We start from the raw sequence: 24,224 nt of genomic DNA, 5'->3' as shown, positions 1-24,224 counted from the left end.
TCCACCCCTGCCAGGAAGGGTAAGGAATCCACACCCCATGTAATGGAGGAGACAAAGCCCTCTACTCCAGCGGAGGCTGCCAGAGTGACACCTCAGTCACCACCAGCTGTAATGGGGCCCCCACTGCCAGCTGAGGAAGTGCAGCCATCAGCAACTGCAGAGGCTACCCAGAAGGCACCTCTATCTACCACCTGACTGCAGCCATCACCACCTGCAGAGGCTGCCCAGGAGGCACCTCCATCCACCACCACACTGCAGCCATCACCATCCTGCAGAGGCTGCCCAGGAGGCACCTCCATCTGCCAACACACTACTGCCGTCACCGCCAGCAGACACCATATAGGCCACCCTCCAGGGGCTGCTGTATAAGGCGTGCCCTCCAGAACCAGTGGGCAAGTCACCCACCTGAGAGACTGTGGCCTTGCACTCCCTAGGACAGAGAACTGGGAATGTTGCCCCATCCAGAACCAGTAGGGAAGTCACCCACCTGAGAGACCGTGGCCCTGCAGTCCCCAGGACAGAGCGATGAGCATGTTGCCCCATCCAGAACCAGCGGACTTGTTCCCACATCCGGCTGAGGTACTCCCCCCACCCTCTGAGGTGCCTGCCCACTTGCAGACTGATGCCCCTGCAGAGTTCTATCTGGATTAAGTCAGGATTTGAGTTGGGCCTTAGACTGTGCCCTGTGGCCATATGGGCCCTTTGAACATTGGACTGGGCAATGTCCCTTTGTGTCAATGTGTACTTATCTGATTCATTGACAAATAGATAATGTTTTTAGATGTTGATTTGAATACAATCACTTTCATCCATTCCTTTTGTCCTTGCATTATTCTACCGTGTATTGGGCCACATTGTTTTTCGTGTGCAGCTGGTTGTATGTCTGGTGTGTTTGTGTCGGTGTGTGTTGTGCGTGTTTGTGTCACTCTCATTTTCCTCCCTCCCTTGTGTGCTAGGCGGCTGTACTCACCCTTGTCGTCTTCGTTGGCATTGGTGTTCCAGGTGGAGCATAACATAGAAGATCATCAGGAAAACTTGCAGTTCAGGTTCCATTGCGGCGTTCTTCTTCCCTCTGTCTCTGATGGTGAGTCCTTTCTCTTCAGTGGTGCGTTTCTGCCAGCCTTTTGATGATGTTGGTACCACCCCGGAAAAGGTAGCGGTTTGCAGTGTCTTAATATGGTGGGCAGTACTTTGTCTTCCGCCTGGCTGTTGGTGGCTACCACCGTAGTGAGTGTTGTTTACAACCTGCTGGTTGGTGCGGTACATTGGATGTCTATGGGAGTTATCACCGCCATGGTCAAAATTTGGCGGTAGTTACCGCCAGCCTGTTGCTGGTATTACTGCCACTTTATCACTCACCGCCAGTGTCGTAGCGAAGGCCGAAGTCTCTAAAATGTTAGCGTTGGAGGCTACTGAATTGTCCAGTAGCCCCTGGGCAGCCCAGTGGTTTTGGACCCTAAGCCTGCTGCTCCTGGTGCCAATTCATGTAGGAGGCTGGCCTGGCTTATAGTGGGTACCTTATGGTACTTACACCTTGTGCCAGGTCCAATTATCCCTTATTAGTAGAATACAGGAGTTCTAGCAGCTTAGGCTGATAGAGGTAGCTATAGCAGAGCAGCTTAGGCTGAACTAGTAGACATGCAAGGCTCCTACTATACCACTTATATCACTTAGTACTATATAATAAGAAAACACAATACTCAGAGTTATTAAAATAAAGGTACTTTTATTTAGTGACAATATGGCAAAAGTATCTCAGAGGATATACTTGCTTAGGAGGTAAGTAATATACACAAATTATATGCACACAAAGCAAAATCAGGTAAGTAACACTTAGAAAAGTAGTGCAAACAATGCAGAATCACAATAGAATGCACTAGGGAGAAATAGGCCAAGGGGCAACACAAACCATACACTCCAAAAGTGGAATGTGAACCACGAAGGGACACCAGGCCTAGTGTAGTGTGTAGAGGGACGCTGGGAGTGTAAGAAAACACTAAGGGGCATATTTACACTCCGTCTGCGCCGATTGTGCGTCAAAATTTTTTACGCACAATCAGCGCAAACATTGCCCCGTGTTTAAACTTTGACGCCCGCGGACGACAAAATCCCACTGTGTGTGTCATTTTTTGGATGCAGCAACCCGCCTTGCGTTAATTATATGCAAGGTAGGCGTTCCCGTCCAAAAAATGGCTTAAAGGGCCGTGCGTCGTATTTATGCTTTCGAGCAAAAATGAAGCACGGCCGGGAGGCGGAGCCAGAAAATGATGCACAGCCCGATTTGCGTAAAAAATTGACGCCTGGGTCAGGGCAGGCGTTAAAATGGGGCAAACACATCTGTATTTAATCAGAACACACGGAACAAACAGCAGGGCAGCAACAGGGAGCCATGAAAGTGATACTAATCCAGCATGCACGCGGACGCAGAGCCCAGCAGCAACAACAGAGGTTACAACAACACCAGCAGGGACCCCAAAGGCAGCGCAGAAGGCAGGAGAGGATATTCCGCCCAAGAACCACCCTTCAGGGCCTCAGGGAACACAACATCATCCTGAGGTACCGGTTGAACTGGCAGGCCATTCAGCAGCTGCTGCGAAACATTGAACATCAGTTGGCCCCCACTTTGGTGACACCCCGCACCATCCCGACAGAAACAAAGCTGCTTGCCGTACTACATAGGCTGGCAAGTGGCTCTTTCCAAACAACTGGTGCCCTGGTTGGCGGAATATCACAACCATTATTCTCTGCCTTTTTGCCCAAAGTACTGGATGCCATCATTCGACTGACACCCGCCACATCTGCTTCCCTAACACACTGCAGAAGCAGCAGGAAACAAAACAGGGGTTCTACCTCATCAGTGGCTTCCCACACGTCCTTGGTGCAATCGACTGCACACATGTACGCCTTGTGCCACCTGCTGCAACTGAACACCTCTACCGCAACAGGATCACACACATTCCATCAACGTGCAGGCCATAGTCTATCACAAGGGATTGATCACCAACATCGTGGCTAAATATCCTGGGAGTGTACATGACTCATACATCTTTCGTCACTGCACCATCAATGAACACTTCCAGGATGGACCGTATGGCAATGGACTACTTGTCGGTAAGTACAAAAACCTACTTATATACACACTGCACAGCAACCCTCTAGGACACACAACACATACACCACAACAGCAACATGTGAACAGGAACACACTAAGGTCGTGACATCGCTAGCCATGTTTCTTAAGTCACCATTGAACCTGTCACACATCGGAAATTACTGTACAGCCTAATGTTAAGACGTCAATGAGTGTGGTTGCCTAAATGTCACCTTGCAAATTGTAAGTGTCCCAATGACCTTTACATTAATCCATTGCATAAGGTTAAAGGTATGGGATGTCCAGGGTACATTGTTATGAACGTGTTAACAACACTGTCAATTTTAACTGTGCATGGAACTATCATCTAACCCCCAGTGAAGACACACGGACACCTGTATCAAAAGTCACAATGCTAGGGAGGGCACACTGTACTGCAAATCCCAAAACATACTGCTGACAAACGTTTAGCAGACAAACACTCAGTCTGCCAAGGAAACAACACAATGCAGATGGTACATCCTACAAGCATAGGATGCCACATTAGTACACAAAAGAGTCACAGACAACACAAGACAACTACTGCCATGAAAGGTCTTTTCAATAGTGCCAGCTACATCAACATGATCCCAATCATTTTCTCTTGCAGCTGATCAGGGGTATGGCATCCAGGCATACAGCTGCAGAGTGTGCCTACAACGACGCCCATAGGAGGACACGCAGCATTGTCGAGCGGACCTTTGGCATCCTCAAGTCAAGGTTCCGGTGCCTCGACATCACTGGTGGTAGCCTCCTATATTCCCCGGAGATGGTCTGTAGGATCATCCTCACATGTGCAATATTGCACAACATTTGTATCAAAAGAAACATTCCCCTCCTGGAACCAGAGCCACACATGCCTGAAGAGGAGGAAGAGGAGGATGCTGGCCTGCAACAGGAGGGGGAACTACAGAACACGGCCGCTGGTATACGCAGACGGCAACAGATTGTCAATAATTTCTTTTGAATATGATCACCTTCACCACTTTAGTTAACAGATTTAAATAAACACCTATTCTAATCACCATATCATGGTCTGGCTATTCCTTTTTGCTCACCTTCATCTCTACTTATCAGAATAAGAGTGTTGCCTCATGGAGCATTGCTGAGATACTGAGTAGGACACGGAACATCCCAGAGCTAATGTGATGCCTAACATACAATGGTCACATACACACACACTCTTAATGACATATATCATGTATATATCTCCTTTGAAGGCCAATAGCAGAGGACCACAACTATTTCACACATACATGTTGAAATCAAGGTCCAACGCAGCATATGGCACACAACTAAGACACCATCACTCAATAAGGTGAAAACAAGCCTCATACATGAGGCAGTCATTGTGCTTTGGCATCAGTAACAGGAATGCCTGACCAGACCCTTGACAGCAGTAAGTCCAACTGCATCCAATCTTTGCAAGGACTATCTGTGACTAGAGTTCCCTAGTAGCAGAACATAGACAGCATAAGTGCCACACATATGACAAGCATTGCGCACATGACATTCCATGTACATGTCAGCCCATTTCCTAATTCCTGACACACCCATGCACCTGGTCACAACACACCTGTCGGAAGAGGTCCCTGGAATACTAAGATGTGTACCCTGATATTACCTCCTCTACACACACACAGACCAACATTCGCAAACCAGTGTGCTACACTCTTTCCTATGGTATGCCATTGTCATAGAACATCTGACTGCAAGGACGTCAGGTCAATGTATACACTGTCTTCTAGTTTCAAAGCCCTGTTAGCACATGTATATTGCTCCCCCTTGTGAACATGTCTGTTGGCCCTTAGAATGCAAGTCTCACCTACAGGACTGGTGAGAAACAGATGCAGCCCACACCTATGATCACCTCCATGCACACCACCCATTTCAAAAAGCACTTCCCCTGATGATGCCTGGAACAGCATAGGAGTTGCCATTATGTCAAATACACCATCAAGCATTAATACTAATTAAGCCATGTAACACAGCCCTTGGGTTCATTTGTCACCTTCAAAAACACAGGACATACACAGTTTTACATGTCAACTGTCTAGTTTGTCCTCAAAACAGTCTCAGTCAGACCACTGATCACGTAACTTGTCAAGTAACTGGATCCTGAATCACCTTGCATTCTGTCAGCCTGACTGGCAACTGTCTGTGTGTCACACTAAAGTATCCCTGTGTCTACATATGTACCACACTTGCGTTAGCAAACCCCTCATTCATCAGGGGGCATTGGGCATGGGCTTCTTCCATGCATAACCAAATACATTGTATAGCATCATCTGCCTTTTAACTGTACCATTTTAGTTACATCCTCTTTGAAAAGCAAAATTCATGGCCCATCCCTTGTCTGGGTTGCATGTATGCATGAATGACAAAGTGTGACAGTTTCCCAGGGCCGTAGGCAGGGATTGGGTACGGGGCTTTCAGCACAACCAGCAACCTCTGATAATGTCCATGAATAATACACAAATGTCAGGACCATAACAGTTCACACACAGCATCATAGTGCGCACAACATAGTGATGGGCCGTGTGTGGTGAATAGCTGAGAGAATAATCAGCACAGAGGCTATGATGTTCCCAGATGCAGTGGGAAGTGCAGAGGACAACCTGTGTTCAAATGTTGTAATGATACCTGCCGGAACATGACATCTGAGACATTATCTCACTCAGCACACCAAGGTTGCCCTGTTGGCTGTCTCATTACACGTCTTTAGTGACAGGGTGGGACCATCCACATGTTGGTTCACATGTCCACATCTACTTTACTCACATTGATCAACCAAGGATAATCAGTAGATGCAGGAATAGCTGCCACTGACTCATGATGAGTCCTGGACGGAACTGTGACAAATTACACCCCAAACAATCTACAGGATCATCATTGGACCACACACATGAACAAGACACCTATGTGCAATTGATCACTGGAAATAAGTGGACACGTGCTGTCTTGTATGCCGGTCCACCACAGCCACTTGATAGTTGGGGCTCACTTCTATGGCCTCAACTGTGGTGTGATCATACATATGAGATTCACCCTTGTCTGTCTGTGCAAACAACATGGTACCCACTTCCTCAATGCATGTGTATGACTCACTGTGGGATTCTCCAAGTAGTGCCTAGGAAGCTCTTACCAATACTCTAGGACATAGGATGTAGAAAATGTGGACCATTGACATGAACAAGCGTCTGCCATCCATCTGGTGCATGCTATGTCACATGTGGTGTCTACGTGACCCTAAAACTTGGAAGTACACTTTGCAGGTGTTATTACATGTATGACTAACACATGCCCTCGCTCATTTCCAATATGACTTGCATCTAAGGATTGGACACATGGATGTCACATTCATACAACCATATGTACAATTATGCTTCATGTGATACACACACACTTGGTCAACCAACACATCAGTTGTCAAAGCACATAATTTGAGCCAAAGGCATTTAGGTATTGTATATATGTGCGTCACATTGCTATCCTCTCCTTATGCCAAACATGCCCAATTTGTGCAACACATATATGTAAGCCACACTTATGACCATCTATTGCGTCAGCCAACTGTAAAAATACTGTGAAGGGAGTAGTGGATCATGTTCCACTGCAGTATGATGTCACACATGTGAACATTCACCATCAACACCATACTGTCTTCAATTGGCCAATCTCTGATGTGCCCCTAATGTAAATTACCCAAAAAACAAGTAAAAATGCCCCAAACCAGTTAATGCACTGTAATTTTGACGTCCCTAGCGTTGTGCGTCATTTTTTGACAACCAAAACTGTATTTGCGTCATTTTTTTGACGCACAAGAGTGAAATTTAGCCCGCATCCAGATATTTGTACAGTCCATGTATCATTATGTGGATGCGGGTTATTATTCACGTCTGTGCGTACAAAGAAATTACGCAAATACAGTTTTGGTAAACAAAAAATGACACATAACGCGAAAAAGGCGGGACTTTTCATACAGGAAGTGATGTAATAGGATATCCTGTTTACAGATCATGTACAGTGGGTGTACTTTCACTTTCACGTTGCAGTCTATGATCCTTCTAGACTGTGTGGCTGTGTAGAGAGTGTTGTCCTGAGATTTTGTGCTGTTTTTGTCCTGTGTGTTATCTATATTGTCAATTTGAGAAATAAATATTGTTGGTGTATACCGTACTACTGTGTTTTGTCTACATTTGCCCATTTATCTTGTGTTTTTCTTGTTTGTGGGAGTCTGTTGTGGGTAGTGTTTGTTTGGGGATAGTTGGGCTCTTTTAGTGTTTAGGTTTACTTTTTTTCTGTCTTTGTACCCCTACTTTCCCCCTTTTCCCCTTTCTATTTCTTTTCCCCCTATTCCATTTCACTTATAAGTATGTCTGGTAGGCCACGTCTTGGCAGGATGGGGGAAGAGGAGTTGGGGGTGTTCATCTGGCTGGTGATGCATTTCTTGCCGCTCATGATCCAGGCAGGGTGATACAGGGGTATCCGACAGAGGCGCGCAGAATCCGGTGGGGAAAGGTGCTGCATCACCTGCAGCGTGTGTATGCCAGCCAGAGAAGTGACCACCAGCTGAAGCACCGTTGGGCTGACCTCATCACCAGGGAGCAGGATCTCTTGGACCACCAGGGATTCATGATTGGTGGCACTGTTGGTGAGTACGAATTACGTTAATGTGCACGATTAAATGCTCTGTAGTGACATCAGGGAATTAGTACAATGTCTGCCAGCTAACTTGCTGAAAGTGTGTAATGCTGGGGAAATATAAGGGGATCATTGATACACTATGGCAAGGATCACAATTGCTAGCTGTCAGGTAGCACATGCTCAGCAAACTTACAGGTTACTTTTCCATGAAGGAAATTGGTGCGGCCTTTTTGTCAGAACAGCTAACAAAATATGAGCCAATCATGTCTATATAGGGTACTATTGACAGAGAAGTACAGATGTACCAACATTTAGGCCAACTATGTTGACACAATTGCTAGACTGACTTTAGAATCACTACATGATGCTGAAAATGAGTGCTGCCTTCACGTCAATTGATAATAGCAAAGTGGCTCAGACATATGTCTCATGTGAGTCTGGTGAGTGTGGAAGGAAAGCGTTCACAGAAGTACTATGAATGTGTGGGATTATTGTGTTCCTTGATCTTTTTGGATACATGACAGTTCTTGATTTGAAAACATCGTGAAAAGGTGTAAGGTGCCCTCAGCTAACATCTTAAGATGTTTGTTGGCATTAGTTGAGCCACAATCCAAATATGGATGGCAGTCCAAGTGTATGCACATGGCCTCACATCTCCATGGTTGGTGCAAATCACCATAGCTGAGCCACATCAGTTGACTATACTGTAACAACAGGATGGCTTACAAAAGTCCCTGCCCCTTCCTCTGTACATTGGGCCTATGTGCAATAAATGTGTCATGGCCACAAGGCATGTTTGACTAGTAATGCAGTCCTCAAGTAACCAGGCTTTGGATGTCTCTCTTGGATGCACATGATGAGACGATTACACTCCATATTCTTTAGTGCTCACCAATTATGGGGCATGTTTGCAACCACATGATAGTTAGGGCCAATGTATGTGTGCAGATATGTGTGTAACTGTCACAGGAGACCCATGCTATGTACAAGTTGGCCGTGATATATCAGATGCAGTACCATCATGTCTGACTGGCTGCCATTTCCTTATTCAGCCTACACATTGTAAATGTTTATGAAATTGTTGCACTGTGCACAGATTTTGAGCACATTTCTTCCTTCCATACCTTACAGGTAGACCAGCACCCTACACTGTGGGAGAGGTGGCGACTTTTGAGGATCCCGACCACTCCAGTAAGTGTTGATATGTCTGTTATGTGTTGTGTTTGCTGGTTATGGACTCGTGTGAGTTGGACGCATAGCAAGGTGTGATGCGTTGGGCAAGCTTTTCTCTTGTTCCATGAGTGGGAATGCAGTTCTCACATGTTTTGAGTTTGCCAATGCGTATCCATTGGTATCATGTAGGGATTGTAGGACATCCCTGTAGGCCCCACTGTGAGTACAGGGGTTAGTCATGTGTATGACACTTATATCACCAAGAGTCGCATTGGAAGTCAGCCCCAATTTAGTCAGCCTATCAGACCCACATTCTCTAAGATTGGTACAGCAAATAGCTTTCCAATAGACATCTGCTTCCCTATTTACCTACATTATTTTGAAACAGTAGGTAGAACCTCCTAGCAGCATGTACTTCCACATGTAGTGCAACAAGTCTGTTTAACCTGAGTGCAATGGCCTAGGTGTGCATGGAATTCATGATTATGGGTGTTCTAGCAACTCTGTGTCTGATGTAAGTCAGGCCTCACTGGAAGTATATGTTGTGTACCAAGTTCTGCATTTCCTGACATGTGTGGCCCTATGAGTGCTTTAGGGTTTGCTGACTCCTAATTGTAGATAGACCTTACCTGTGGTGTGTCTGTAGAGACAAACATGTGTGGAGTTTCCTATACACTCCTCGGTGTACATGTTGTTGGCAAATTATAGTTGTGTATCCACCGCCCCCCCTCAAACACAGCCATGGGTTTGTGAATAGGGTACCTAGTATTGATGCTACCAGTATGTTACACATAAATGTGAATAAGTGACGGTTTGGTTGCATACCAGTACATACACTCAGGTTTGGCACTTGGTACTATACTGGCAAGTCCAGTTACAACTTGCAGACCATGTGGCTTTAGTTTTGCTTTCCGTACACTGACATTTGTAGCCAAGGTCTTGGCGGAGCATATGCAGTATGAGTCTTAGATGATAACTGGCAGAACTCAGATTGCAAGTCAAAGCCAGATATTACCCATCTTGTAGGTTATGGATGTGCTTTGTGTGATGTGACCTTTGTAGTCTGGCCTGCCATATACTTCCTCAGGGACATTCAATGCTCTGTATTGTGATATGAGCTGTTACAAGTACAGTAGATGTAATGTCTGATTAACTTGCTGTGCCATTTCACACAATGAAGTTACTAATGTAGAATATCTGCATTTGTCTTCACAGCTGCTAACATGACTCCAGACCAGGTCTGTGAAATTCACCGCCAGGCCATGCGATATCAGCACATCCTGCTGGTGGAGTCGGGATTCCGGAGGATGGCCCGGCGATATCGCCATGAACGGGCCTCCGGGGCATGGAGAGCCTTCCCACAGGGTGGGCCTACTTTGCCCACCACAGCCACCACCAGCACAACCACCAATCAGAGACAGGTGGCCCCATCCACAGCTGCCACTGTTGGTCCAACATCTGCTGGACTTCCTGGCCCCAGCATTGCCACCGGTGCAGGACAGCCCATTAGGCCTTGCACAACACCCACACAGACCTCCTCCACCGGTACCCAGACTGCCACTGCTCCTTCTGTTGATCCTGCAGCCTTCAACTGAATGGAACATAAGATGGACAAAGTGCTGCGCAAGTTGAGCCACCTGAGCCGGGACGTGCGGCACATTAACCGGCGGGTTAATTCCATTAAGAGGACCCTCCGGAGGGCCAACCTCTAGACACTTTTTTGATGGACATGATTCCCTCCCCTCCCTCGTCTTTCCTAGTTCTTATAGTTAGTGGGCTCAGGGGGCTTAGGGCCAGATGTAGCAAAGATTTTTACCCATTCTGTGACTATGGGAAAAAGTGTTCGTACATATGGCCCTTAGTGTTAGATTAGTATAGGCTGTTAGTTTAGTTAGTGTTAGTGGGTGGGGGGTCCTCATTCTTTATATTTTTACTTATTAAGTGCGTGGGTGGGTGGGTGGGGGCCTATGTTGGGGCTCTTGTGTGTTAAAAAAAATTAATACAAAAAAATATATATATTTGTATAGGATAGTATAGTATGTGTTTAGGTTAGTATGTTGTTGTCCTCCATGTGTCCCGTCTCATAAGGGGGGTGGGGGGTAGATGTTTAGAACGTTTTGTTACATGTGATAAGTAAGTGTAGCTTAGGTTAGTTAGGGACAGTTGTGGGTAATGAGTAGTCAGGGTAGATTAGGGTAGGTAAGATTTTTTCCTCAGTTTCATCATCTGTGATTAGCATTTAATAAATATTTGGTTAACCCTTAATAGTATGTGTTGAATCGTACTTGATTGTGGGTTTGGATTCAGTGTACATCAATTTGGTACTATAACATCTGTGTCCTATGCTACAAACAAATCCCAACTGAGCTGTATGATTGGCAGCTAGCCTAGAGCTACCTTGCAAAGTGTCGACCCTTCGTTGCAACCACCAATCACAGTTAATATGGATCCCAAAGTGTTTCTGTTGATAAGTGTGTTTTCAAAGCCACTAACAATGCTTCCAGACTTGATATTGGGGAAACAGTTTTAGGTCTGACTGCAGTGTGATGATCATGCACACCCTTATAAGATGAGTTCTCATTGGCAATCTTGTATTCTTGTCTTCATGACCCTCATACATCATTTGTGACACAGTTCGGCATGATTACCTATTTGTATGTTAACTCAGACACCTTCATTTGTGCAGTTTTTTTGTGTTTACTTAGATTAGTGTGGCATGTTTATTGTGTTATTTTTGCATGTTTACCACATTTTGCGGCCACTATTTGATGACTTAGTTATCCCCTGAGGAAGCATTCTTCTGTCCAACACAGCATGGTGGTGTATGGTTTCTCACTTCATCCGATTTGTCCCTCAGGAAGGGCAGAGTATGATGCAATCATGGGCACTGTGCAGAATTCTCTGACTACATATTATCAGGACAGTTGTATTGACAAGCTACGTAATTTGACAGTAGGCACATTTCAGTTATCTACTTCACAGTTGATATGTCACATTACACAGAGACAGATTTGTTGTGTAAGTGCTATTTATTGAAACGTGCTATAGTGCTATCTGTACATTGTCCATGATTGTGAGTCCATTATAGTGACATTTTAAATGCTTTTGACATGCTGGGGTTGATGTTTCAGACAGTGCAGAGGGACAGGATTTGGCAATGAGTAGGAGAGAGATAATCACTGGGCTGGGTGACAAGTTATACAGTGGTTTGCAGAACTGTGCTCGAGTAAAGTTGTTGCAAGACTGGCAAGTTACAATGCTCAGGACCTTGGTAAATGTGGGCCATGTGGCAGGGACTAGTGCTTCTGGGTACTTTTCCTTGTGAATGTGATCTGTTCCATGTCTTCTTCTTCTGATGTGTGTGTTGCCTGCTTTGTCCTTGTTGTTGTTGGTTGTGAAGGGGCAACACACACCTCAGTGTTAGAAGACGTGGAGTCAGACATCCCGGTCGCTGCTCACTGTGAAGGTCTTAAGGGCAGTACTGCAGCAAGGAGGGTCTGCTGATTCTTGAGAATAGCAGCCCCATCACGATGGTAGGCAGCCAGGTCGGCCCTGAGGGAGTCATGATTGCATTCGTGCATGCAGTGGAAGGTTTGGGGTGCAAGGTGTTGTGGCAACTCCCTTACTGCAGTTGTGAATTCATTGACAGTTTCTTGTAGTCCTTGCAGTATGGATGTTAGGGCTTGCATAGCTGCTGCCTGATCTGCAGATGACATCATGCATGAACGCATCCCCTCAAGGCTGGCTGCCATAGTTTGCATCCCCACCCGCACGTCCTTGGCCAGCTCCCGCTGTACTCCAACTACAGTTCTCTCAAAGCTGGTGCCAGTGTCGTCTGAGTCCTCAGCTGTATTGGAGCTGGCAGGTCTTACAATTGGGGTGGTGAGTGGATCTTCTGCGATGGCTGCATCTTCTGTGCTCCCCCTTGTGACTGAAGGTGGGGTCTGGAGGGTGTCAAGGACCTTTTGGATAGTCTCCTGGGGAATGTTTATAGGCTCGTCATCCATATCATCAGGGAAATCTGGGACAGGCATATCGGCAGGAGATCCATCTTCCTCTGCAATGAAACAGGGTACAATTAGTGTGTCTGTGTTGTGGCAATTTAGATGTGACGTGCCTGCCTTTTGATGAATTCACTTTGTGATCTTGTTTTGTGTTAATTTCTCCAGTCCTTCAGATGGGCATTCTTCCAGGCCTATGGCCCACCTGTGTGTCACATGTATGTTATTGAGTTTTCAGACTTGTCAGCCTCATTGCCTCTAGGTGTTGGTTTATGCCAAATATTGAATTGCCACCTTCTTTTCCTACTCGACCCTCCGTGTACATCCATTCTTATGGTGAAACCTTTCACTGGCTGTGGGTGTTCTGATGGCCCTGGCAGCACACTTAACAATCTGGACCTGCCCCAATCTCTGATCTTTCACATCCACTTAAATGTAATTGACATGTGGCATATCCTATGCATGGCAAGGTTATGATCCGATATGGATGTTGACATTGGTAATGTGTCCTGCTGATGTTGGGGAATGTGTGTTACACTGGATTGCCCTGCTAATCGAATCAGTGTCCTATTTCCTCCTCTGACTGTGCAGGTATATTTCAGTGACCAGTTCCATGTGTCCCCCCCTCAATGCTGTTGTCTGAGCAGTATGACATTTGGGATGTTACATTGTTACCCAGGCACAGGATGGACCCTGACATATGCAGCATGGGTGTGTCCTTAGTGCTGTGTAGCTCCTATTGATGTTTACATTGGCTGATGTTTGCGACAACTATGGGCATTGACATTTGAGAGTACTGGGGCCTTTGTCTTGTTTCTGGGGATTGTTGCAGTTGTCATCCTCACCCCCTAATTTAGGTGTGTATGATCCATGTGGAGGTTACTGCCATTGGCTAATTGAGCTGCACACAGAGCAGAGGTGGTAGTGGCACCTGTTGTCGCAGTTACATTCCAGTTGTCGGTATGGCTAGAGGTTGTTAATAGGGCCCTAGTTAATGTAGGGGGTATGTTGGCTGACGTGTGCTGGGATGTCAGTTTGACGTAGTGGCCTTCCCTCCTTGCGTGGCTTTCCCTTTGCTCCATCGTTGGCATGACAGCATGCCCCCATGGGACTGTTGTTGGTGTTGTGAAATGGTGTGCCCCAGGTCTCCTCAGAACGGGCCATGCCCCCCTGCTGTGCCCCTTTACCCGTGCCACTCCATGTATTAGATGACTTCCATGCATTTAGTGGTCGGAATCCCCCCCGGTTGTAGTTGACATTCTGTGCATTTTAATTCCCCATGCGACTTACCCTGCATTTGCGTTGTCTCCTGGTAGTCTGCGCTGTCCTGTCCTTGAATCCCTGTGACGATCTCCTCTGGGATGACGGCTGCGACCATCTCCTCTATGTGGTCCAGGGCCTCCTGGTGTGCTGGACTCCCACCTCCAGTCTGCAGTGCTGCCTTCCTGTTCCTGGCTATCTTTTCCTTGGTCCTGTGCTTGCAGTCATGCCAGCATTTCTTGCACTCGATGACTGTCCTGCGTACTTCAGCCACACTGTTAATCTTGTCGACAATTTGTTGCCATATAGCCTCTCTCCTACTGATTGGCAACTTTGATGTGTCAAACAGTTGGTGCTGGTGTTCCGTCACCTCTTTCACCAGAATTTTCTGCTCCTCTGCACTAAAGCAACACTTTCTTTTCTTCTTAAAAGTGTCCTGGTTCTTGTGTGGGACATCCTGGCTGGTTCCTGGTTTGCTGTCATCTTCCTGGGGTCTGTAGTGGCATCTGGGATCCATTTTGGCTCTCCTCTGTTGAAAGGGCTGTGTTCGCTGTTTTTTTTTTACGCTATTGCGTAAAAAAAAACGGCGCATTTCCGGTTTGCTGTGTCGTAAATCGACCCACAGTAATTTCCGCTGCGTTAACGTCGTCTTCCTTTACGACTTGACGCCGCGTTGTGCGTCAAAAATAATGACTCCCACCTGTTGTTTGCGCCGCCGTGCGTCAAAGTATAAATATGACGCCCGCACGGCGCACCAAAATGGCGTTAGCCGGCGGTAATATTTTTGACGCAAAACTGCGCCGGCGCAGTTTTGAGTCAAAAAGTATAAATATGGGCCTAAAGGTGTTCAAGATACCCCACCCCAAGACCCTGAAAAGTAGGAGTAAAGTTACCCTACTACCCCAGAAAGACAGTAAAGTCGAGATAGGGGATTCTGCAAGGACAACAACTGACTGCAAAACACTGAAGACGGATTACTGGACCTGAGGACCTGTAAAGGAAGGGGACCAAGTCCAAGAGTCACGCAAGTGTCCAGGGGGGGCAGGAGCCCACTTAACCCCGGATGAAGGTGCAAAAGGGCTGCCTCCGGGTGGAGGAATCCAAGGATTCTGCAACAACAGAAGGTGCCTTGGACTTCTCCATTGGTCAGAAGATGTCCAACGGCATGCTGGAGGATGCAGAGTTGTTTCCACGCAGAAAGACTGCAAACAAGCCTTGCTAGCTGCAAGAGTCATGGTTGAGGATTTCGGGTGCTGCTAGGGCCCAGGAAGGACCAGGACGTTGCCCCTTGGAGGAATAGACAGAGGAGGCGCTCAGCAACATGGAGAGCCCATGAAGAAGCAGGCAGCACCCGCAGAAGCACCTGAAAAGGCACTTAGAAGATTGAGGACAGCGGTCGGCTTAGAGTCACAAAGGAGGGTCCCACCGCGTTGGAGTCCGACTTAACAAGTTGGGCAATGCAGGACGGAGTGCTGGGGACCTGGGCTAGGCTGTGCACGAAGGAAGTCTTGCAAAAGTGCACAGAAGCTGCAGTTCATGCAGTACACAGGATTACTGTCTGGCGTGGGGAGGCAAGGACTTACCTCCACCAAATTTGGACAGAAGGGCCACTGGACTGTCGAAGACACTTGGTCCCAGCTCCTGTGTTCCAGGGACCACGCTCGTCAGGATGAGAGGGTACCCAGATGACAGGTGATGCAGAAGTTTGGAGCCGGCGTTAGCAGGGGGAAGATTCCGTCGACCCATGGGAGATTTCTTCTTGTCTTCCAGTGCAGGGTGAAGGCAGACAGCCCTCAGAGCATGCACCACCAGGAAACAGTTGAGAAAGCCAGCAGGATGAGGCGCTACAATGTTGCTGGTAGTCTTTTTGCTACTTTGTTGCGGTTATGCAGGCGTCCTGGAGCAGTCAGCTGTCGATCCTTGGCAGAAGTTGAAGAGGGAAGTGCAGAGGAACTCTGGTGAGCTCTTGCATACGTTATCTGGTGAGATGCCCACAGGAGAGACCCTAATTAGCCCACAGGGGAGGATTGGCTACTGAGAAAGGCAGGCACCTATCAGGAGGGGTCTCTGACGTCACCTGCTGGCACTGGCCGCTCAGCGCTGTCCATTGTGTCCTCACACCTCTGCATCCAAGATGGCAGAGGTCTGGGACACACTGGAGAAGCTCTGGGCACCTCCCCTGGGAGGTGCTGGTCAGGGGAATGTTCACTCCCCTTTCCTTTGTCCAGTTTTGCGCCAGAGCAGGGCTGGGGGGGGGGTCCCTGAACCGGTGTAGACTGGCTTATGCAGAGAGGGCACCATCTGTGCCCTTCAAAGCATTTCCAGATGCCAGGAGAGGCTACTCCTCCCAGGCCCGTTACACCTATTTCCAAAGGGAGAGGGTGTAACGCCCTCTCTCAGAGGAAATCCTTTGTTCTGCCTTCCCAGGACCTGCCCAGGCCTCAGGAGGGCAGAAACCTGTCTGAGGGGTTGGCAGCAGCAGTAGCTACAGTGGAGACCCCGGAAAGTTAGTTTGGCAGTACCCGGGTTCTATGCTGGAGACCCGGGGATGCATGGAATTGTCACCCCAATACCAGAATGGTACTGGGGTGACAATTCCATGATCCTAGACATGTTACATGGCCATGTTCGGAGTTACCATTGTGACGCTACATATAGGTATTGACCTATATGTAGTGCACGCGTTTAATGGTGTCCCCGCACTCACAAAGTCCAGGGAATTTACCCTGAACAATGTGGGGGCACCTTGGCTCGTGCCAGGGTGCCCACACACTAAGTAACTTTGCACCTAACCTTCACCAAGTGAGGGTTAGACATATAGGTGACTTATAAGTTACTTAAAGGCAGGGTAAAATGTCTGTGAAATAACGTGGACGTTATTTCACTCAGGCTGCAGTGGCAGTCTTGTGTAAGAATTGTCTGAGCTCCCTATGGGTGGAAAAAGAAATGCTGCAGCCCATAGGGATCTCCTGGAACCCCAATACCCTGGGTACCTAGGTACCATGTACAAGGGAATAATAAGGGTGTTCCAGCGTGCCAATGAGAATTGGTAAAATTAGTCACTAGCCTGCAGTGACAATAAAAGCAGAGAGAGCATAAACACTGAGGTTCTGGTTAGCAGAGCATCAGTGATACAGTTAGGCACCACACAGGGAACACATACAGGCCATACTTTATGAGCACTGGGGTCCTGACTAGCAGGATCCCAGTGACACATAGGCAAAAACAAACATACATACAGTCAAAATGGGGGTAACATGCCAGGCAAGATGGTACTTTCCTACAATTCAGAAGTCAGGTTCTGTATGGATTACCGGGGACTCAATGCGGTCACCAAGACTGACCCGCACCCCATCTCCCGAGCTGATGAGCCATTGACCGGTTGAGAGCTGCCAAAATACCTAAGTACCTTTGATCTTACCTCTGGATATTGGCAGATTGCCCTAACTGGGGGGGCTAAAGAGAGGTCTGCATTCTCAACACCTGATGGGTACTACCAGTTTAGGGTGATGCCCTTTGGGATGAACAATGCCCATGCCACCTTTCAGAGGTTGGTCAACCAGGTGTTGGCTGGACTGGATGATTTCAGTGCCATCTACCTGGATGGCATTGCTGTCTTCAGTTCTACATTGGAGGAACACTTGCAACACCTCTCTAAAGTGTTGGAGGCCCTGCAGAAGACAGGCCTCACTATTAAGGCAAGCAAGTGCCAAATAGGGTAGGGTTCTGTGGTGTATGTGGGAGTGGAGAGTGGCAGGTAGCACCCCTACAGCCTAAAATTGAAACCATTCTGGCTTGGGACCTCCCCAAGACCCAGACTGAGGTAAGAGCCTTTTTAGGTCTCAGTGAATACTATAGGAGGTTTGTCAAGGGGTATGGCACAATTATTCCTCCCTTGACTGAGTTAACTTCCAAAAAGCAGCCCAGAATTGTGATCTGGACTGAGTATTGCCAGACAGCTTTTTGATGCATTGAAGGCTGCCATGTGCACCACACCTGACTATTCCAAGGAATTTTTTGTGCAAACAGACGCCTCGGAGCATGGTATTGGAGCAGAACTCTCACAGATTAATGAAGAGAGCCTAGATCAACCTGTGGCCTTCATTAGCAAGAGGTTACTTCCCTGGGAACGTAGGTGGAGTGCAATTGAGCGTGAAGCTTTTGCTGTGGTCTGGGCACTGAAGAAGCTAAGACCCTACTTGATTTGGACTTATTTCCGGGTTCAGACAGACCACAGACCCGTCGAATGGTTAATGCAGATGAGGGGTGAAAATCCCAGATTGTTCAGGTGGTCCTTCTCTCTACAGGGAACGGACTTTACGATGGAACACTGCCCTGGCACCGACCATGCCAATGCTGATGGTTTGTCCAGTTTCTTCTGCCTTATCATAAGAACTCCCATGAGGTTGGGTAGTTGCTATCCATATTCAGCTGGAGGGGACACTTGCTAGACTCTGCATGATTGGCATGGTCTCCCCTAACGTTTTGCCTCAACTTCCCAGGTTGTTTCTGTGGCTGTTGTAGGAGGCTGGCCTGGTTTGTAGTGGGTACTTACATCTTATACCATTTCCAGTTGTCCCTTATTCGTGAAATGTAGTAGTGTTGTAGCAGCTTAGGCTGATAGAGGTACATATAGCAGAGAAGCTTAGGCCGAACTAGAGGACATGCAAAGCTCATGCAATACTACTTATAGTTACACAGTACTTATACACAAGTAAAGACAATACTCAGTGTTACCAAATATAAAGGTATTTATTTTTGTAACACAGTACTCCTTCTGGAGGTAAGTATTAAACACAAAATATACACTAGACACCAAACTTAGACAAGTAAATAGTCATAGAACAATGCAAACAATAGGAAATGCTATAGAATACAATGGGAGAAAATAGGTCTGGGGCAACACAAACCATATACTAAGAAAGTGGAATGCAAATCACAAATTCCACCTTAGACAAGTGTAGTGTGTGCAGAATCGCTGGGAGAGTAAGAATACAGTAAAGGTAAGTACATTACCCCACTCTAGAGCCCAGCAAAGCAGGAGTAAAGTCCTGCAAGTTTCCTTAGGACGCACTACACCGCATGATTGAGATTTTGCAGCAACCAACCAAGTCTGCAAACAACAACTGCTGGATTCCTGGACCTAAAGACCTGCAAAGGAAGGGGACCAAGTCCAGAAGTTGAAGGAAGTTCCAGGAAGGACAGGAGGCCCTGCCAACCCAGAAGAGTGTGCAAAAGAATAATCCCTGGTTGGATGAAGACTGCAGAAATGCACCCTAGCAATATGAGACATGATATGGCCTGGCCGTGTTCCGCTGGCAAACGCTGCTGCTGGCAGCAGCGCCCTGTCCCGTCTCCTGTCGGATGACTCCCTGCACACAGGTAAGTGGGTGCTCTGACAGGGGAGAGGGGTGGAGGGTGTTACTGTGTGTGTGTGTATATCTGTGCATGCGTGTGTGTGTTGCATGTTGTATGTGTGTGCATGTTTGGGGGTGTGAGTGCATGTATGTGGAGTTGTGTGAGTGCGTGTCTACGTGTATGTATGTAAGTGTGTGTGGATGTGTGTGTGAATGGATGTATGCATGCATGGATGAATGTGGGGATGGGTGTGTGTATGCGTGTGTGCATGTGTGAAGGGAGGGGTGTGTATGAAGGGGGGGTCTGGAGAGGAAGGGGGGTGGGGGGAACCTGTGGAGGGGGAGGGGGCGGGGAAGAACCCTATCAGTGACAGGGAAGGGATTCTCTGTCACTGATAGTGCCTACTGCCATGGCTTTCGTGGCTGTAAGGAAGCCACGAAAACCAATGGCGCAAGTGACGGCCGCCGGACTGGAGATTGATGTCTCCAGCCCGGGGGCCGTTACCGACATGGCGGTCGGTGTGGTACATTGGCGGTTTGGCTTCAGCCAATGTCATAATATGGAGGAAAGTACTGCCAGCCTGTTGGCAGTACTTTCCTCCATATTACCATCGACTGCCGGGGTCATAATGACCCCTTTATTGTTTATAAAGTTCAGAACTTGACTTGTGTATGTCGGATTTTTGTCACTTTGGTCTTGTTCTGTTTAGATAAATATTCCCTATTTTTCTAAACCTTGTGTCATTTTGTAGTGTTTTCACTGGGTTTCTGTGTGTGTTGGTACAAATACTTTACACATTGCTTCTAAAGATGAGCCTGCCTGCTCGTGCCAAGCTACCAAGGGGGGCGAGTGGGGGTTAACTGAGGGTGTCTCCTTTACCCTGACTTGAGTGAGGATCCTTGCTTGCACAGGGACTGCCAACCAAAGACTCAATTTCTAATATACCTCTAAAGACGTCTTTCTGCTTCTGTATGCACAAATATTCGCATCACATTTTCACCCCCTCAAATCTGCTTTCATAATAAAGCGGTAAAGGTAATTTACAATACGAACCACCAATGACATGTAATAGCACCACCCAAAAATGTTTATCTATCCAGTAGTGAAGGACATATTCAGAGCAATAAAGATTAGGCAGTCTTGACATTTGTCAACAATGACATTCAACAGTTCAGGTGGCTGACATCTAAGGATATTTTTAAAACCCTGCACTTATTATTAATGTTATTACAAGTCCAGTAATTCCTAATAACACTTTTGCCAAAGTGATGCCAAAATTTAAGGTAAGCAATAGTACATTTAGTGAAAAAGGTGGATTGAGAGAACATCAGTGGTAGTAGGAAAGAATGTAAGGGGGCAGGCTTCGAAAGGAATATGTTTTGCAATATGGTTGACAAATATCAAAGAGGATGTTATAAAAGTATTAGCATAGCTAATACGTCTAGGCTCCAAAAGGCTGGTCTTCTGGCTTTGCCAGTGCTTCTCACCATTGGCATGCAAACGTATGGGTCAAGAGGCAAGTGCACACATTACCGGCAACCTTAACATAGATTCTCTATTCAAGTAAACTCATTTCAATATGACCGCCAAAGCACTGTGTTGTGATGTGTACGTTTGTATGCGTTATGACCTATGCCAGACATTTTTTATCGTGTTAACATGGTGGAGAGCTATGTTCAAATGGCAAATTAAAATGTTTAAAAAGTGAAAACAAGTGCCCGAAAAAAACAGACGAGAATGCCCCACCAGAACATAAATGAATAAATAAATATGATGTAACACAGGGAGCAGCTGGGTTCAGGGAAGAGAAACATCAGGAAGAGGGAGAGTTAAAGGAGACCAACTAAGGGTGGGGCAAAAGCAACGGGAGGAAACAAGAAAACACATGCATTCCCAAGAAGTGGTCATTAGCAAATTAAATAAAAACCGAGTCCTCACAAGGATACAATGCAAGGATACACTTCGTCCAGTCAGGAGACCAAAACGCTTCCGGATGGGACAAACACAAAATTATGGAGAAAATCCATCAAATCAAGAACAGACAAAAGAGATAGAGAACAAAGTCATACAATCATGTTCAAGAGGGCGAACCCTCATGCACTCTAAATCTGTTTTGGGAACCTTAGATCTAGTCAACATACAGCTAAAGCTGCCTATAGCAGAGCTCTAAATTTGAGAGTGAAATAGTGAAGATGAAAAAAGGTGGCATTGCTGAACAACTTAGAAAGATGCCTCTCAATTTAATCTTCACTGTTACCATCTGCTGTGTTTTGCATGTCACAACTCCAAAGTCTAGGCAAAACGAACTCGGCCTTTCATCCTTTTCAGATTTGTTCATTAAAAACTACTACTGTGGGGCTTAGTGGCCAAAAAGGTAATGAGTGAACGAATATGACTGGGATTAAAGAGACAGTGCAGGGTTACAGAAGAGCCTGAACTGTAATCATATAAAACTAGCTCAACATCTATGTAGGGTTCCCTGCTGCTAATTGTCCTTAGAGAACTTTGAAGTGTCTCTTGTCAAGAAATTACATTTTCAACCACTCCATAAATCAATCAATCAATCAATCACTGCATTTGGTCGAAGAGCCAGGTCTTGAGGAGTCCTCTGAATGTCAGCAGGTCCTGGGTCTGTCGTACGATGGTGGGGAGGGTGTTCCAGGTCTTGGCGGCGAGGTAGGAGAAGGATCTGCCGCCGGCAGTGGTTTTTCGTATGCAGGGGACTGTGGCGAGGTTGGCTGAGCGGAGGCTTCGGGTGGGGGTGTGGAAGCCGAGTCGGTTGTTGAGGTAGGTGGGTCCGGTGTTGTGCAGTGCTTTGTGTGCGTGGATAAAGGTTTGTTATGAGTACCCTGGTAATCCTGAAAGGGAGAGCAACAGGGGTTACTGGTCGCATCAGAATTACAAGATTTGCCTTAACAGTGCATGTCTAGAACATACCGAAGCCCTTGTGATAGAACCTAATTCAACACGTTATTCGCCAAAAACACGTAATCAGGAGTATTTCCATCCTGCAGAATGACTGATGCCCATCGTTTCGGTAACTCTGGAGTAGGGAGTATCAGGTTGCTTTACAGCCCACAGGTAATAGGCTTTCCAGGGTTTTATCTCACATCACTTTGCATTCTTGTCCTTGTTTTACTTTTCTCCACACCAGTGCATGACTACAAATAATAGTTCTAAAGTCACTGGTGGACAAATTAGGGCTTCCATATTCCTCCATTCTGCTTAACAGCTAAATCACATCCTTAGTGCACAGTCTTGGGTACCTTGGACACAAATTCCACTCAGAATTTGATGATGCCTAAATCTTGCTCAATGGTGATGCTTTCTTCTATTGGCTTTTTCAGTTGCATCGACACTATTTTAAAATAGATCCGGCAATGCTGGCTAAAGTTCTACAACCAAAAGCCTGCAGCCCCTTTATTAGCTCACAAACATCTCCTCACCATTTACCGCACACTACTTTCCCGCTTCAAACGACTCTCCTAGCCTAGGTAAGTGTGCCAACATCCTGAGGCGGCATTGAGGCACTGGCTCTATCAAAGACTAGCAAGTCAGATGCAACACCAAAGCAGCCAGCTTTCACCACTGGCAGAATCCTATGTACCAATAGCTTCCACTCAGCAGTGATCTGCACCCTAATTAGCTCCCAAACTAGACTATGTTAGAATCCTCATGTGAATCTCTTCAACTGACAAGATCTCAAAGCTTCAAAATGACCAAAACGTGGTTGTACAACTGTTTGGCAGTCTTAGAAACAGAGATTTATATATTGCTGTCCTTTCAAACGATACTCTGGAAGTCAAGGCAGGAATATACATCACAAATCTCTGTGTGACCTACAAATACTTTGCAAGCACCTTATTGCCTTCAAAATGCACCATTGCACCAATCCTGCAGATGTGCTGTTGTAATGCGTTTTGACATGCAAAATAGGCACTAACGTGCAAAACTGCTGTTACTGCAACAGTTTCCCGTTATTTTCCACAAATACTGACCCATGTTTCTGGGCATATTTTGAACTCCTTGTAGAGATTAACTTATAGTGCTATTTTGGTCTAAATCAGGGATTTTGAGCTAAAATTGAGACTACTAGCGCTCTTGGAATAGGGCCCTAAGGTAATATTCCTAGGCACCCCCCTCCCAGTACTTGGGGGAGAGGCACCCTTAGTTGCGCCATAGGCAGGAGTCCTCCCCCTTGCCCATCGCAGGACCGGCAGAGGAGGGGGAGCGAAGAGGAGACAAGGTCAGGACAGGAAGCGCATCATCCAGAGGCGCAGGGGGACCTGCCGTGGGAAGATACTTAAACGGGGCTCAACCCTGGCCTCGCCCTTCTTGCCACTGGATCTCCAGAGGTGTCCGTTGTCACGCCTACCAAACGGATCCCACCCACCCGTCCCTCAGGGCTGAAAATAGCGGGGAATACCCCACATATGGACTCTTAGCTGGACAGACCCCTGAGCGGGGTGTGAGTGTGTGGGCAATAGGCTGGCGAGAGAGGGGGGCTGACCTGCCGGTGGACCTGGACTATCTTGTCCTGCCCTAGATGCCTGGTTGAAACTTTGGGGGCTACGCCTGTGTTCAGGTACCTCAGCGGGGCCGATGCGCTATGCGGTGCCCTAGGATTTGCTGGGAGCACCCTTCTGGATTGGAGG

At 46.9% G+C, this 24,224-nt stretch overlaps 1 protein-coding gene across 1 annotated transcript in view; it reads left to right on the top strand.

Annotated features, from left to right (window-relative positions):
- LOC138259999 (solute carrier family 22 member 6-A-like) overlaps positions 1-24,224 on the top strand; it is a 697,494-nt gene that overhangs the window by 23,303 nt on the left and 649,967 nt on the right. The gene's annotated exons all lie outside the window — the stretch shown is intronic.

This window comes from Pleurodeles waltl, chromosome 9 (genome assembly GCF_031143425.1).
Source record: "Pleurodeles waltl isolate 20211129_DDA chromosome 9, aPleWal1.hap1.20221129, whole genome shotgun sequence".
NCBI lineage: Eukaryota > Metazoa > Chordata > Amphibia > Caudata > Salamandridae > Pleurodeles > Pleurodeles waltl.
Note: the sequence above shows the minus strand (reverse complement) of the source record. Positions and strands in the feature narration are given on the sequence as shown.